Raw genomic sequence first — 15,205 nt, 5'->3', positions numbered from 1 at the left:
AAAAGCCCTGCTTTTATGCAGAAAACCCCCATTCATTCAGCCTAGCTGTCAATCAAAACACGCTAAGTGGTGAGCGGGGAGGCTCACCACTTGGGCCAATCACTCCAGAGTGCGACCGGAGTTGGCAAGGCAACTCGGTCCAGGGTGCCTAAACCCCCTCCCACACCCCTGTGGTAACCCAGACAGAATGGCACCACTTTGGAGGGTCTCTGTACAGAGGTCCACCAAAAGTGGAACAAAGGGCTCAACCTTTGGTTTAGGAGTCACAGAGACGAACACAGACACCATTTTTCAAACCGAGTTCTGGCAGAAAATACCATCCGATAAACTTATTTAAGATAAGTAGACCGGTGGTACGTTAGAGATTAACGAGAAAAAGTATCAATCTCCAACAATGGGACGAGTCCCATAGGGTTATGTTCGGGGTCGAACATAACAAGTAGTTTCCACTGCCACCAGACAAAACTCGACGAGGGGGGACGGGACAGTGCCCCCTCGAATAACAGATCCAGGAGTAATCGAATTACCCCTACTAGTACGTCCACAATAAGATGGTTTGTACTAGTTCTGTTAGTAAATTTAGGTCTGGTAAAGCCAATGGTGACTTTACATGCCCGGGGAGACAGTAGTCAGTAACCGGGTACGGAGTCTATGGTGGAGGTCCGCTAGGACGCCCCTGTGCTACGGCATGTAGGGTGCGGTGTAACACACATAGAAAAACATATGAGACCCTATGGAGTAAAAGACCCCATAGCCCATCGAACACATTGACATTTAAAGGAATTACACACATACATGTCCAAGAGTGGGAAAAAAAGAATCTCACTCTTGGCAGGATGGAAAAAAACAAACTCCAGAAATCCAGCAAAGCTGCTGGGGGACTCACTAGGTTAGGAAATTCAGCCTAAACAGAGAATTCTCCCTAACACCCACCCCCCAGCAGTCCCCCACTCCTGTCTCACTGCACCCCCACCCCCCAGCAGTGCAGGGCACCCTCCACCAGGCCCCCACTCCTGTCTCCCTGCACCCCCACCCCCCGGCAGCCAGGGGCACCTGCCGGCAGGCCCCCACTCATGTCCCACTCATGTCTCCCTGCACCCCCACCCCCCAGCAGTGCAGGGCACCCTCCACCAGGCCCCCACTCCTGTCTCCCTGCACCCCCACCCCCCACCGGTCAGGAGCACCTGCCAGCAGGCCCCCACTCCTGTCTCCCTGCACCCCCACCCCCCAGCAGTGCAGGGCACCCTCCACCAGGCCCCCACTCCTGTCTCCCTGCACCCCCACCCCCCAGCAGTCAGGGGCACCTGCCAGCAGGCCCCCACTCCTGTCTTCCTGCACCCCCACCCCCCAGCAGTGCAGGGCACCCTCCACCAGGCCCCCACTCATGTCTCCCTGCGCCCCCACCCCAGCAGTCAGGGGCACCTGCCAGCAGGCCCCCACTCATGTCCCACTCCTGTCTCCCTGCACCCCCACCCCCAGCAGTGCAGGGCACCCTCCACCAGGTCCCCACTCCTGTCTCCCTGCACCCCCACCCCCCAGCAGTCAGGGGTACCTGCCAGCAGGCCCCCACTCATGTCCCACTCATGTCTCCCTGCACCCCCACCCCCCAGCAGTGCAGGTCACCATCCACCAGGCCCTCACTCCTGTCCAAATCATGTCCCCCTGCACCCCCACCCCCCAGCACTGTGGGGCACCTGCCAGCAGGCCCCCACTCATGTCCCACTCATGTCTCCCTGCACCCCCACCCCCCAGCAGTGCAGGGCACCCTCCACCAGGCCCCCACTCCTGTCTCCCTGCACCCCCACCCCAGGCCCCCACTACTGTCTTCCTGCACCCCCACCCCCCAGCAGTGCAGGGCAACCTCTACCAGGCCCCCACTCCTGTCTCCCTGCACCCCCACCCCCCAGCAGTCAGGGGCACCTGCCAGCAGCCCCCCACTCATGTCCCACTCATGTCTCCCTGCACCCCCACCCTCCAGCAGTGCAGGGCACCCTCCACCAGGCCCCCACTCCTGTCTCCCTGCACCCCACCCCCCACCAGTCAGGGGCACCTGCCAGCAGGCCCCCGCTCCTGTCTCCCTGCACCCCCACCCCCCAGCAGTGCAGGGCACCCTCCACCAGGCCCCCACTCCTGTCTCCCTGCACACCACCCCCCAGCAGTCAGGGGCACCTGCCAGCAGGCCCCCACTCATGTCTCCCTGCACCCCCACCCCCCCACCAGTGCAGGGCACCCTCCACCAGGCCCCCACACATGTCTCCCATCACCCCCACCCCCCAGCAGTCAGGGTCACCTGCCAGCAGGCCCCCATTCATGTCCCACTCATGTCTCCCTGCACCCCCACCCCCCAGCAGTACAGGGCACCCTCCACCAGGCCCCCACACATGTCTCCCAGCACCCCCACTCCCCAGCAGTGCAGGGCACCTTCCACCTGGCCCCCACACATGTCTCCCAGCACCCCCACCCCTCAGCAGTGCAGGGCACCCTCCACCAGGCCCCCACTCATGTCCAACTCATGTCCCCCTGCACACCCACCCACCACCAGTCAGGGGCACCTGCCAGCAGGCCTCCACTCCTGTCTCCCTTTACCCCCACCCCCCAGCAGTCAGGGGCACCTGCCAGCAGGGCCCCACTCATGTCCCACTCATGTCTCCCTGCACCCCCACCCCCCAGCAGTGCAGGGTACCCTCCACCAGGCCCCCACTCCTGTCTCCCTGCAAACTCACCCCCACCCGTCAGGGGCACCTACCAGCAGACCCCCACTCCTGTCTCCCTGCACCCCCACCCCCCAGCAGTGCAGGGCACCCTCCACCAGGCCCCCACTCCTGTCTCCCTGCACCCCTACCCCCAACCAGTCAGGGGCACCTGCCAGCAGGCCCCCACTCATGTCCCACTCATGTCTCCCTGCACCCCCACCCCCAGCAGTGCAGGGCACCCGCCACCAGGCCCCCACCCCTGTCTCCCTGCACCCCCACCCCCCACCAGTCAGGGGCACCTGCCAGCAGGCCCCCACTCCTGTCTCCCTATACCCCCACCCCCCAGCAGTGCAGGGTACCCTCCACCAGGCCCCCACTCCTGTCTCCCTGCAAACCCACCCCCACCAGTCAGAGGCACCTAACAGCAGGCCCCCACTCCTGTCTCCCTGCACCCCCACCCCCCAGCAGTGCAGGGCACCCTCCACCAGGCCCCCACTCCTGTCTCCCTGCACCCCCACCCCCCACCAGTCAGGGGAACCTGCCAGCAGGCCCCCACTCATGTCCCACTCATGTCTCCCTGCACCCCCACCCCCAGCAGTGCAGGGCACCCGCCACCAGGCCCCCACCCCTGTCTCCCTGCACCCCCACCCCCCACCAGTCAGGGGCACCTGCCAGCAGGCCCCCACTCCTGTCTCCCTATACCCCCACCCCCCAGCAGTGCAGGGTACCCTCCACCAGGCCCCCACTCCTGTCTCCCTGCAAACCCACCCCCACCAGTCAGAGGCACCTACCAGCAGGCCCCCACTCCTGTCTCCCTGCACCCCCACCCCCCAGCAGTGCAGGGCACCCTCCACCAGGCCCCCACTCCTGTCTCCCTGCACCCCCACCCCCCACCAGTCAGGGGAACCTGCCAGCAGGCCCCCACTCATGTCCCACTCATGTCTCTCTGCACCCCCAACCCCCAGCAGTGCAGGGCACCATCCACCAGGCCCCCACTCCTGTCTCCCTGCACCCCCACCCCACACCAGTCAGGGCACCTGCCAGCAGGCCCCCACTCATGTCCCACTCATGTTTCCCTGCACCCCCACCCCCCAGCAGTGCAGGGCACCCTCCACCAGGCCCCCACTCCTGTCTCCCTGCGCCCCCACCCCCCACCAGTCAGGGGCACCTGCCAGCAGGCCCCACCTCCTGTCTCCCTGCACCCCCACCCCCCAGCACTGTGGGGCACCTGCCAGCAGGCCCCCACTCATGTCCAACTCATGTGCCCCTGCACCCCCACCCCCCACCAGTCAGGGGCACCTGCCAGCAGGCCCCCACTCCTGTCTCCCTGCACCCCCACCCCCCGGCAGTCAGGGGCACCTGCCAGCAGGCCCCCACTCATGTCCCACACATGTCTCCCTGCACCCCCACCCCCAGCAGTGCAGGGCACCCTCCACCAGGCCCCCACTCATGTCTCCCTGCGCCCCCAACCCCCACCAGTCAGGGGCACCTGCCAGCAGGCCCCCACTCCTGTCTCCCTGCACCCCCACCCCCCAGCACTGTGGGGCACCTGCCAGCAGGCCCCCACCCATGCCCAACTCATGTCCCCCTGCACCCCCACCCCCCACCAGTCAGGGGCACCTGCCAGCAGGCCCCCACTCCTGTCTCCCTGCACCCCCACCCCCCAGCAGTCAGGGGCACCTGCTGGCAGGCCCCCACTCATGTCCCACTCATGTCTCCCTGCACCCCCACCCCCCAGCAGTGCAGGGCACCCTCCACCAGGCCCCCACTCCTGTCTTCCTGCACCCCCACCCCCCAGCAGTGCAGGCCACCCTCCACCAGGCCCCCACTCATGTCTCCCTGTGCCCCCACCCCTCAGCAGTCAGGGGCCCCTGCCGGCAGGCCCCCACTCATGTCCCACCCCTGTCTCCCTGCACCCCCACCCCCCAGCAGTTCATGGCACCCTCCACTAGGCCCCCACTCATGTCCAACTCATGTCCCCCTGCACCCCCACCCCCCAGCACTGTGGGGCACCTGCCAGAAGGCCCCCACTCATGTCCCACTCATGTCTCCCTGCACCCCCACCCCCCGGCAGTGCAGGGCACCCTCCACCAGGCCCCCACACATGTCTCCCTGCACCCCCACCCCCCACCAGTCAGGGGCACCTGCCAGCAGGCCCCCACTCCTGTCTCCCTGCACCCCCACCCCCCAGCACTGTGGGGCACCTGCCAGCAGGCCCCCACTCATGTCCAACTCATGTCCCCCTGCACCCCCACCCCCCACCAGTCAGGGGCACCTGCCAGCAGGCCCCCACTCCTGTCTCCCTGCACCCCCACCCCCCGACAGTCAGGGGCACCTGCCGGCAGGCCCCCACTCATGTCCCACTCATGTCTCCCTGCACCCCCACCCCCCAGCAGTGCATGGCACCCTCCACCAGGCCCCCACTCCTGTCTCCCTGCACCCCCACCCCCCAGCAATGCAGGGCACCCTCCACAAGGCCCCCACTCATTTCTCCCTGCGCCCCCACCCCCCAGCAGTCAGGGGCACCTGCCAGTAGGCCCCCACTCATGTCCCACTCATGTCTCCCTGCACCCCCACCCCCCAGCAGTGCAGGGCACTCTCCACCAGGCCCCCACTCCTGTCTCCCTGCACCCCCAACCCCCACCAGTCAGGGGCACCTGCCAGCAGGCCCCCACTCCTGTCTCCCTGCACCCCCACCCCCCAGCAGTCAGGGGCACCTGCCAGCAGGCCCCCACTCCTGTCTCCCTGCACCCCCACCCCCGAGCAGTGCAGGGCACCCTCCACCAGGCCCCCACTTATGTCCAACTCATGTCCCCCTGTACCCCGACCCCCCAGCAGTGCAGGGTACCCTCCACCAGGCCCCCACTCATTCCCACTCATGTCTCCCTGCACCCCCACCCCCCAGCAGTGCAGGGCACCCTCCACCAGGCCCCCACACATGTCTCCCAGCACCCCCACCCCCCAGCAGTGCAGGGCACCCTCCACCAGGCCCCCACACATGTCTCCCAGCACCCCCACCCCCCAGCAGTGCAGGGCACCCTCCACCAGGCCCCCACTCATGTCCAACTCATGTCCCCCTGCACCCCCACCCCCCACCAGTCAGGGGCACCTGCCAGCAGGCCCCCACTCCTGTCTCTCTGCACCCCCACCCCACAGCAGTCAGGGGTACCTGCCAGCAGGCCCCCACTCATGTCCCACCCATGTCTCCCTGCACCCACACGCCCCAGCAGTGCAGGGCACCCTCCACCAGGCCCCCACTCCTGTCTCCCTGCACCCCCACCCCCCACCAGTCAGGGGCACCTGCCAGCAGGCCCTCACTCCTGTCTCCCTGCACCCCCACCCCCCAGCAGTGCAGGGCACCCTCCACCAGGTCCCCACTCCTGTCTCCCTGCACCCCACCCCCAGCAGTCAGGGGCACCTGCCAGCAGGCCCCCACTCATGTCCCACTCATGTCTCCCTGCACCCCCAGCCCCCAGCAGTGCAGGTCACCATCCACCAGGCCCTCACGCCTGCCCAAATCATGTCCCCCTGCACCCCCACCCCCCAGCACTGTGGGGCACCTGCCAGCAGGCCCCCACTCATGTGCCACTCATGTCTCCCTGCACCCCCAACCCCCAGCAGTGCAGGGCACCCTCGACCAGGCCCCCACTCCTGTCTCCCTGCACCCCCACCCCAGGCCCCAACTACTGTCTCCCTGCACCCCTATCCCCCAGCAGTGCAGGGCAACCTCCACCAGGCCCCACTCCTGTCTCCCTGCACCCCCACCCCCCAGCAGTCAGGGGCACCTGCCAGCAGGCCCCAACTCAAGTCCCACTCATGTCTCCCAACTCCCCCAACCCCCAGCAGTGCAGGGCACCCTCCACCAGGCCCCCACTCCTGTCTCCCTGCACCCCACCCCCCACCAGTCAGGGGCACCTGCCAGCAGGCCCCCACTCCTGTCTCCCTGCACCCCAGCCCCCCAGCAGTTCAGGGCACCCTCCACCAGGCCCCCACTCCTGTCTCCCTGCACCCCCACCCCCAGCAGTCAGGGGCACCTGCCAGCAGGCCCCCACTCATGTCTCCCTGCACCCCCACCCCCCAGCAGTGCAGGGCACCCTCCTCCAGGCCCCCACACATGTCTCCCAGCACCCCCACCCCCCTGCAGTCAGGGGCACCTGCCAGCAGGCCCCCATTCATGTCCCACTCATGTCTCCCTGCACCCCCACCCCCCAGCAGTACAGGGCACCCTCCACCAGGCCCCCACACATGTCTCCCAGCACCTCCACCCCCCAGCAGTTCAGGGCACTGTCCACCAGGCCCCCACACATGTCTCCCAGCACCCCCACCCCCCAGCAGTGCAGGGCATCCTCCACCAGGCCCCCACTCATGTCCAACTTATGTCCCCCTGCACACCCACCCCCCACCAGTCAGGGGCACCTGCCAGCAGGCCCCCACTCCTGTCTCCCTTTACCCCCACCCCCCAGCAGTCAGGGGCACCTGCCAGCAGGCCCCCACTCCTGTCTCCCTGCACCCCCAACCCCCAGCAGTGCAGGGTACCCTCCACCAGGCCCCCACTCCTGTCTCCCTGCACCCCCACCCCCACCAGTCAGGGGCACCTGCCAGCAGGCCCCCACTCCTGTCTCCCTGCACCCCCACCCCCCAGCAGTGCAAGGCACCCTCCACCAGGCCCCCACTCCTGTCTCCCTGCACCCCCACCCCCCACCAGTCAGGGGCACCTGCCAGCAGGCCCTAACTCCTGTCTCTCTGCACCCCCACCCCACAGCAGTCAGGGGTACCTGCCAGCAGGCCCCCACTCATGTCCCACCCATGTCTCCCTGCACCCACACGCCCCAGCAGTGCAGGGCACCCTCCACCAGGCCCCCACTCCTGTCTCCCTGCACCCCCACCCCCCACCAGTCAGGGGCACCTGCCAGCAGGCCCTCACTCCTGTCTCCCTGCACCCCCACCCCCCAGCAGTGCAGGGCACCCTCCACCAGGTCCCCACTCCTGTCTCCCTGCACCCCACCCCCCAGCAGTCAGGGGCACCTGCCAGCAGGCCCCCACTCATGCCCCACTCATGTCTCCCTGCACCCCCACCCCCCAGCAGTGCAGTCCACCATCCACCAGGCCCTCGCTCCTGCCCAAATCATGTCCCCCTGCACCCCCACCCCCCCCAGCACTGTGGGGCACCTGCCAGCAGGCCCCCACTCATGTCCCACTCATGTCTCCCTGCACCCCCACCCCCCAGCAGTGCAGGGCACCCTCTACCAGGCCCCCACTCCTGTCTCCCTGCACCCCCACCCCAGGCCCCCACTACTGTCTCCCTGCACCCCCACCCCCCAGCAGTGCAGGGCAACCTCCACCAGGCCCCACTCCTGTCTCCCTGCACCCCCACCCCCCAGCAGTCAGGGGCACCTGCCAGCAGGCCCCCACTCATTTCCCACTCATGTCTCCCAACTCCCCCAACCCCCAGCAGTGCAGGGCAACCTCCACCAGGCCCCCACTCCTGTCTCCCTGCACCCCACCCCCCACCAGTCAGGGGCACCTGACAGCAGGCCCCCACTCCTGTCTCCCTGCACCCCCACCCCCCAGCAGTTCAGGGCACCCTCCACCAGGCCCCCACTCCTGTCTCCCTGCACCCCCACCCCCCAGCAGTCAGGGGCACCTGACAGCAGGCCCCCACTCATGTCTCCCTGCACCCCACCCCCCAGCAGTGCAGGGCACCCTCCTCCAGGCCCCCACACATGTCTCCCAGCACCCCCACCCCTCTGCAGTCAGGGGCACCTGCCAGCAGGCCCCCATTCATGTCCCACTCATGTCTCCCTGCACCCCCACCTCCCAGCAGTACAGGGCACCCTCCACCAGGCCCCCACACATGTCTCCCAGCACCTCCACCCCCCAGCAGTTCAGGGCACCGTCCACCAGGCCCCCACACATGTCTCCCAGCACCCCCACCCCCCAGCAGTGCAGGGCACCCTCAACCAGGCCCCCACTCATGTCCAACTCATGTCCCCGTGCACACCCACCCCCCACCAGTCAGGGGCACCTGCCAGCAGGCCCCCACTCCTGTCTCCCTTTACCCCCACCCCCCAGCAGTCAGGGGCACCTGCCAGCAGGCCCCCACTCATGTCCCACTCATGTCTCCCTGCACCCCCACCGCCCAGCAGTGCAGGGTACCCTCCACCAGGCCCCCACTCCTGTCTCCCTGCACCCCCACCCCCACCAGTCAGGGGCACCTGCCAGAAGACCCCTACACCTGTCTCCCTGCACCCCCACCCCCCAGCAGTACAGGGCACCCTCCACCAGGCCCACACTCCTGTCTCCCTGCACCCCCACCCCCCACCAGTCAGGGGCACCTGCCAGCAGGCCCCCACTCATGTCCCACTCATGTCTCCCTGCACCCCCACCCCCAGCAGTGCAGGGCACACGCCACCAGGCCCCCACTCCTGTCTCCCTGCACCCCCACCCCCCACCAGTCAGGGGCACCTGCCAGCAGGCCCCCACTCCTGTCTCCCTGCACCCCCACCCCCCAGCAGTGCAGGGGCACCTGCCAGCAGGCCCCCACTCATGTCCCACTCATGTCTCCCTGCACCCCCACCCCCCAGCAGTGCAGGGCACCCTCCACCAGGCCCCCACTCCTGTCTCCCTGCACCCCCACCCCCCACCAGTCAGGGCACCTGCCAGCAGGCCCCCACACCTGTCTCCCTGAACCCCCACCCCCCAGCACAGCAGTCAGGGGCACCTGCCAGCAGGCCCCCACTCATGTCCCACTCATGTCTCTCTGGACCCCCACCCCCCAGCAGTGCAGGGCAGCCTCCACCAGGCCCCCGCTCCTGTCTCCCTGCACCCCCACCCCCTACCAGTCAGGGCACCTGCCAGCAGGCCCCCACTCCTGTCTCCCTGCACCCCCACCCCCCACCAGTCAGGGGCACCTGCCAGCAGGCCCCCACTCCTGTCTCCCTGCACCCCCACCCCCCAGCAGTGCAGGGGCACCTGCCAGCAGGCCCCCACTCATGTCCCACTCATGTCTCCCTGCACCCCCACCCCCCAGCAGTGCAGGGCACCCTCCACCAGGCCCCCACTCCTGTCTCCCTGCACCCCCACCCCCCACCAGTCAGGGCACCTGCCAGCAGGCCCCCACACCTGTCTCCCTGAACCCCCACCCCCCAGCACAGCAGTCAGGGGCACCTGCCAGCAGGCCCCCACTCATGTCCCACTCATGTCTCTCTGGACCCCCACCCCCCAGCAGTGCAGGGCAGCCTCCACCAGGCCCCCGCTCCTGTCTCCCTGCACCCCCACCCCCTACCAGTCAGGGCACCTGCCAGCAGGCCCCCACTCCTGTCTCCCTGCACCCCCACCCCCCAGCAGTCAGGGGCACCTGCCAGCAGGCCCCCATTCCTGTCTCCCTGCACCCCCAGCAGTGCAGGGCACCCTCCACCAGGCCCCCACTCATGTCCAACTCATGTCCCCCTGCACCCTCACCCCCCAGCACTGTGGGGCACCTGCCAGCAGGCCCCCACTCATATCCCACTCATGTCTCCCTGCACCCCCACCCCCCAGCAGTGCAGGGCACCCTCCACCAGGCCCCCACACATGTCTCCCAGCTCCCCCACCCCCCAGCAGTGCAGGGCACCCTCCACCAGGCCCCCACACATGTCTCCCAGCACCCCCACCCCCCAGCAGTGCAGGGCACCCTCCACCAGGCCCCCACACATGTCTCCCAGCACCCTCACCCCCAGCAATGCAGGGCACCCTCCACCAGGCCCCCACTCATGTCCAACTCATGTCCCCCTGCAACCCCACCCCACCAGTCAGGGGCACCTGCTAGCAGGCCCCCACTCATGTCCCACTCATGTCTCCCTGCACCCCTCCCTCCAGCAGTGCAGGGCACCCTCCACCAGGCCCCCACTCCTGTCTCCCTGCACCCCCACCAGTCAGGGGCACCTGCCAGCAGGCCCCCACTCCTGTCTCCCTGCACCCCCACCCCCCAGCAGTGCAGGGCACCCTCCACCAGGCCCCCACTCCTGTCTCCCTGCACACCCACCCCCCAGCAGTCAGGGGCACCTGCCAGCAGGCCCCCACTCCTGTCTCCCTGCACCCCCACCCCCCAGCAGTGCAGGGCACCCTCCACCAGGCCCCCACTCCTGTCTCCCTGCACCCCCACCCCCAGCAGTCAGGGGCACCTGCCAGCAGGCCCCCACTCATGTCCCACTCATGTTTCCCTGCACCCCCACCCCCCAGCAGTGCAGGGCACCCTCCACCAGGCCCCCACTCCTGTCCCCCTGCACCCCCACCCCCAGCAGTCAGGGGCACCTGCCAGCAGGCCCCCACTCATGTCCCACTCCTGTCTCCCTGCACCACCACCCCCCAGCAGTGCAGGGCACCCTCCACTAGGCCCCCACTCATGTGCAACTCATGTCCCCCTGCACCCCCACCCACCAGATCCGTGGGGCACCTGCCAGCAGGCCCCCACTCATGTCCCACTCATGTCTCCCTGCACCCCAACCCCCAGCAGTGCAGGGCACCCTCCACCAGGCCCCCACACATGTCTCCCAGCACCCCCACCCCCCAGCAGTGCAGGGCACCCTCTACCAGGCCCCCACACATATCTCCCAGCACCCCCACCCCCCAGCAGTGCAGGGCACCCTCCACCAGGCCCCCACTCACGTCCAACTCATGTCCCCCTGCACCCCCACCCCCCACCAGTCAGGAACACCTGCCAGCAGGCCCCCACTCCGGTCTCCCTGCACCCCCGTCCCCCGGCAGTCAGGGGTACCTGCTAACAGGCCCCCACTCATGTCCCACTCATGTCTCAATGCACCCCCACCCCCCAGCAGTGCAGGGCACCCTCCACCAGGCCCCCACTCCTGTCTCCCTGCACCCCCACCCCCCACCAGTCAGGGGCACCTGCCAGCAGGCCCTCACTCCTGTCTCCCTGCACCCCCACCCCCCAGCAGTGCAGGGCACCCTCCACCAGGTCCCGACTCCTGTCTCCCTGCACCCCACCCCCAGCAGTCAGGGGCACCTGCCAGCAGGCCCCCACTCATGTCCCACTCATGTCTCCCTGCACCCCCACCCCCCAGCAGTGCAGGTCACCATCCACCAGGCCCTCACTCCTGCCCAAATCATGTCCCCCTGCACCCCCGCCCCCCAGCACTGTGGGGCACCTGCCAGCAGGCCCCCACTCATGTGCCACTCATGTCTCCCTGCACCCCCAACCCCCAGCAGTGCAGGGCACCCTGGACCAGGCCCCCACACATGTCTCCCTGCACCCCCACCCCAGGCCCCCACTACTGTCTCCCTGCACCCCCACCCCCCAGCAGTGCATGGCAACCTCCACCAGGCCCCACTCCTGTCTCCCTGCACCCCCACCCCCCAGCAGTCAGGGGCACCTGCCAGCAGGCCCCCTCTCATGTCCCACTCATGTCTCCCAACTCCCCCAACCCCCAGCAGTGCAGGGCACCCTCCACCAGGCCCCCACTCCTGTCTCCCTGCACCCCACCCCCCACCAGTCAGGGGCACCTGCCAGCAGGCCCCCACTCCTGTCTCCCTGCACCCCCGCCCCCCAGCAGTTCAGGGCACCCTCCACCAGGCCCCCACTCCTGTCTCCCTGCACCCCCACCCCCAGCAGTCAGGGGCACCTGCCAGCAGGCCCCCACTAATGTCTCCCTGCACCCCCACCCCCCAGCAGTGCAGGGCACCCTCCTCCAGGCCCCCACACATGTCTCCCAGCACCCCCACCCCCTGCAGTCAGGGGCACCTGCCAGCAGGCCCCCATTCATGTCCCACTCATGTCTCCCTGCACCCCCACCCCCCAGCAGTACAGGGCACCCTCCACCAGGCCCCCACACATGTCTCCCAGCACCTCCACCCCTCAGCAGTTCAGGGCACTGTCCACCAGGCCCCCACACATGTCTCCCTGCACCCCCACCCCCCAGCAGTGCAGGGCACCCTCCACCAGGCCCCCACTCATGTCCAACTTATGTCCCCCTGCACACCCACCCCCCACCAGTCAGGGGCACCTGCCAGCAGGCCCCCACTCCTGTCTCCCTTTACCCCCACCCCCCAGCAGTCAGGGGCACCTGCCAGCAGGCCCCCACGTATGTCTCCCTGCACCCCCAACCCCCAGCAGTGCAGGGTACCCTCCACCAGGCCCCCACTCCTGTCTCCCTGCACCCCCACCCCCACCAGTCAGCGGCACCTGCCAGCAGGCCCCCACTCCTGTCTCCCTGCACCCCCATCCCCCATCAGTGCAGGGCACCCTCCACCAGGCCCCCACTCCTGTCTCCCTGCACCCCCACCCCCCACCAGTCAGGGGCACCTGCCAGCAGGCCCTAACTCCTGTCTCCCTGCACCCCCACCCCACAGCAGTCAGGGGTACCTGCCAGCAGGCCCCCACTCATGTCCCACCCATGTCTCCCTGCACCCCCAGCCCCCAGCAGTGCAGGGCACCCTCCACCAGGCCCCCACTCCTGTCTCCCTGCACCCCCACCCCCCACCAGTCAGGGGCACCTGCCAGCAGGCCCTCACTCCTGTCTCCCTGCACCCCCACCCCCCAGCAGTGCAGGGCACCCTCCACCAGGTCCCCACTCCTGTCTCCCTGCACCCCACCCCCCAGCAGTCAGGGGCACCTGCCAGCAGGCCCCCACTCATGCCCCACTCATGTCTCCCTGCACCCCCACCCCCAGCAGTGCAGGCCACCATCCACCAGGCCCTCACTCCTGCCCAAATCATGTCCCCCTGCACCCCCACCCCCCTCGGCACTGTGGGGCACCTGCCAGCAGGCCCCCACTCATGTCCCACTCATGTCTCCCTGCACCCCCACCCCCCAGCAGTGCAGGGCACCCTCTACCAGGCCCCCACTCCTGTCTCCCTGCACCCCCACCGCAGGCCCCCACTACTGTCTCCCTGCACCCCCCCCCCATCAGTGCAGGGCAACCTCCACCAGGCCCCACTCCTGTCTCCCTGCACCCCCACCCCCCAGCAGTCAGGGGCACCTGCCAGCAGGCCCCCACTCATTTCCCACTCATGTCTCCCAACTCCCCCAACCCCCAGCAGTGCAGGGCACCTCCACCAGGCCCCCACTCCTGTCTCCCTGCACCCCACCCCCCACCAGTCAGGGGCACCTGCCAGCAGGCCCCCACTCCTGTCTCCCTGCACCCCCACCCCCCAGCAGTTCAGGGCACCCTCCACCAGGCCCCCACTCCTGTCTCCCTGCACCCCCACCCCCCAGCAGTCAGGGGCACCTGACAGCAGGCCCCCACTCATGTCTCCCTGCACCCCACCCCCCAGCAGTGCAGGGCACCCTCCTCCAGGCCCCCACACATGTCTCCCAGCACCCCCACCCCCTGCAGTCAGGGGCACCTGCCAGCAGGCCCCCATTCATGTCCCACTCATATCTCCCTGCACCCCCACCTCCCAGCAGTACAGGGCACCCTCCACCAGGCCCCCACACATGTCTCCCAGCACCTCCACCCCCCAGCAGTTCAGGGCACCCTCAACCAGGCCCCCACTCATGTCCAACTCATGTCCCCCTGCACACCCACCCCCCACCAGTCAGGGGCACCTGCCAGCAGGCCCCCACTCCTGTCTCTCTTTACCCCCACCCCCCAGCAGTCAGGGGCACCTGCCAGCAGGCCCCCACTCATGTCCCACTCATGTCTCCCTGCACCCCCACACCCCAGCAGTGCAGGGTACCCTCCACCAGGCCCCCACTCCTGTCTCCCTGCACCCCCACCCCCACCAGTCAGGGGCACCTGCCAGCAGACCCCTACTCCTGTCTCCCTGCACCCCCACCCCCCAGCAGTACAGGGCACCCTCCACCAGGCCCACACTCCTGTCTCCCTGCACCCCCACCCCCCACCAGTCAGGGGCACCTGCCAGCAGGCCCCCACTCATGTCCCACTCATGTCCCCCTGCACCCTCACCCCCCAGCACTGTGGGGCACCTGCCAGCAGGCCCCCACTCATATCCCACTCATGTCTCCCTGCACCCCCACCCCCCAGCAGTGCAGGGCACCCTCCACCAGGCCCCCACACATGTCTCCCAGCACCCCCACCCCCCAGCAGTGCAGGGAACCCTCCACCAGGCCCCCACACATGTCTCCCAGCACCCTCACCCCCCAGCAATGCAGGGCACCCTCCACCAGGCCCCCACTCATGTCCAACTCATGTCTCCCTGCACCCCCACCCCCCAGCAGTGCAGGGCACCCTCCACCAGGCCCCCACTCCTGTCTCCCTGCACACCCACCCCCCAGCAGTAAGGGGCACCTGCCAGCAGGCCCCCACTCCTGTCTCCCTCCACCCCCACCCCCCAGCAGTGCAGGGCACCCTCCACCAGGCCCCCACTCCTGTCTCCCTGCACACCCACCCCCCAGCAGTCAGGGGCACCTGCCAGCAGGCCCCCACTCCTGTCTCCCTGCACCCCCACCCCCCAGCAGTGCAGGGCACCCTCCACCAGGCCCCCACTCCTGTCTCCCTGCACCCCCACCCCCAGCAGTCAGGGGCACCTGCCAGCAGGCCCCCACTCATGTC

This window comes from Ambystoma mexicanum, chromosome 6p (genome assembly GCF_040938575.1).
Source record: "Ambystoma mexicanum isolate Mex_15411 chromosome 6p, UKY_AmexF1_1, whole genome shotgun sequence".
Taxonomy (NCBI): Eukaryota; Metazoa; Chordata; class Amphibia; order Caudata; family Ambystomatidae; genus Ambystoma; species Ambystoma mexicanum.
This window is presented reverse-complemented; position numbering follows the sequence as displayed.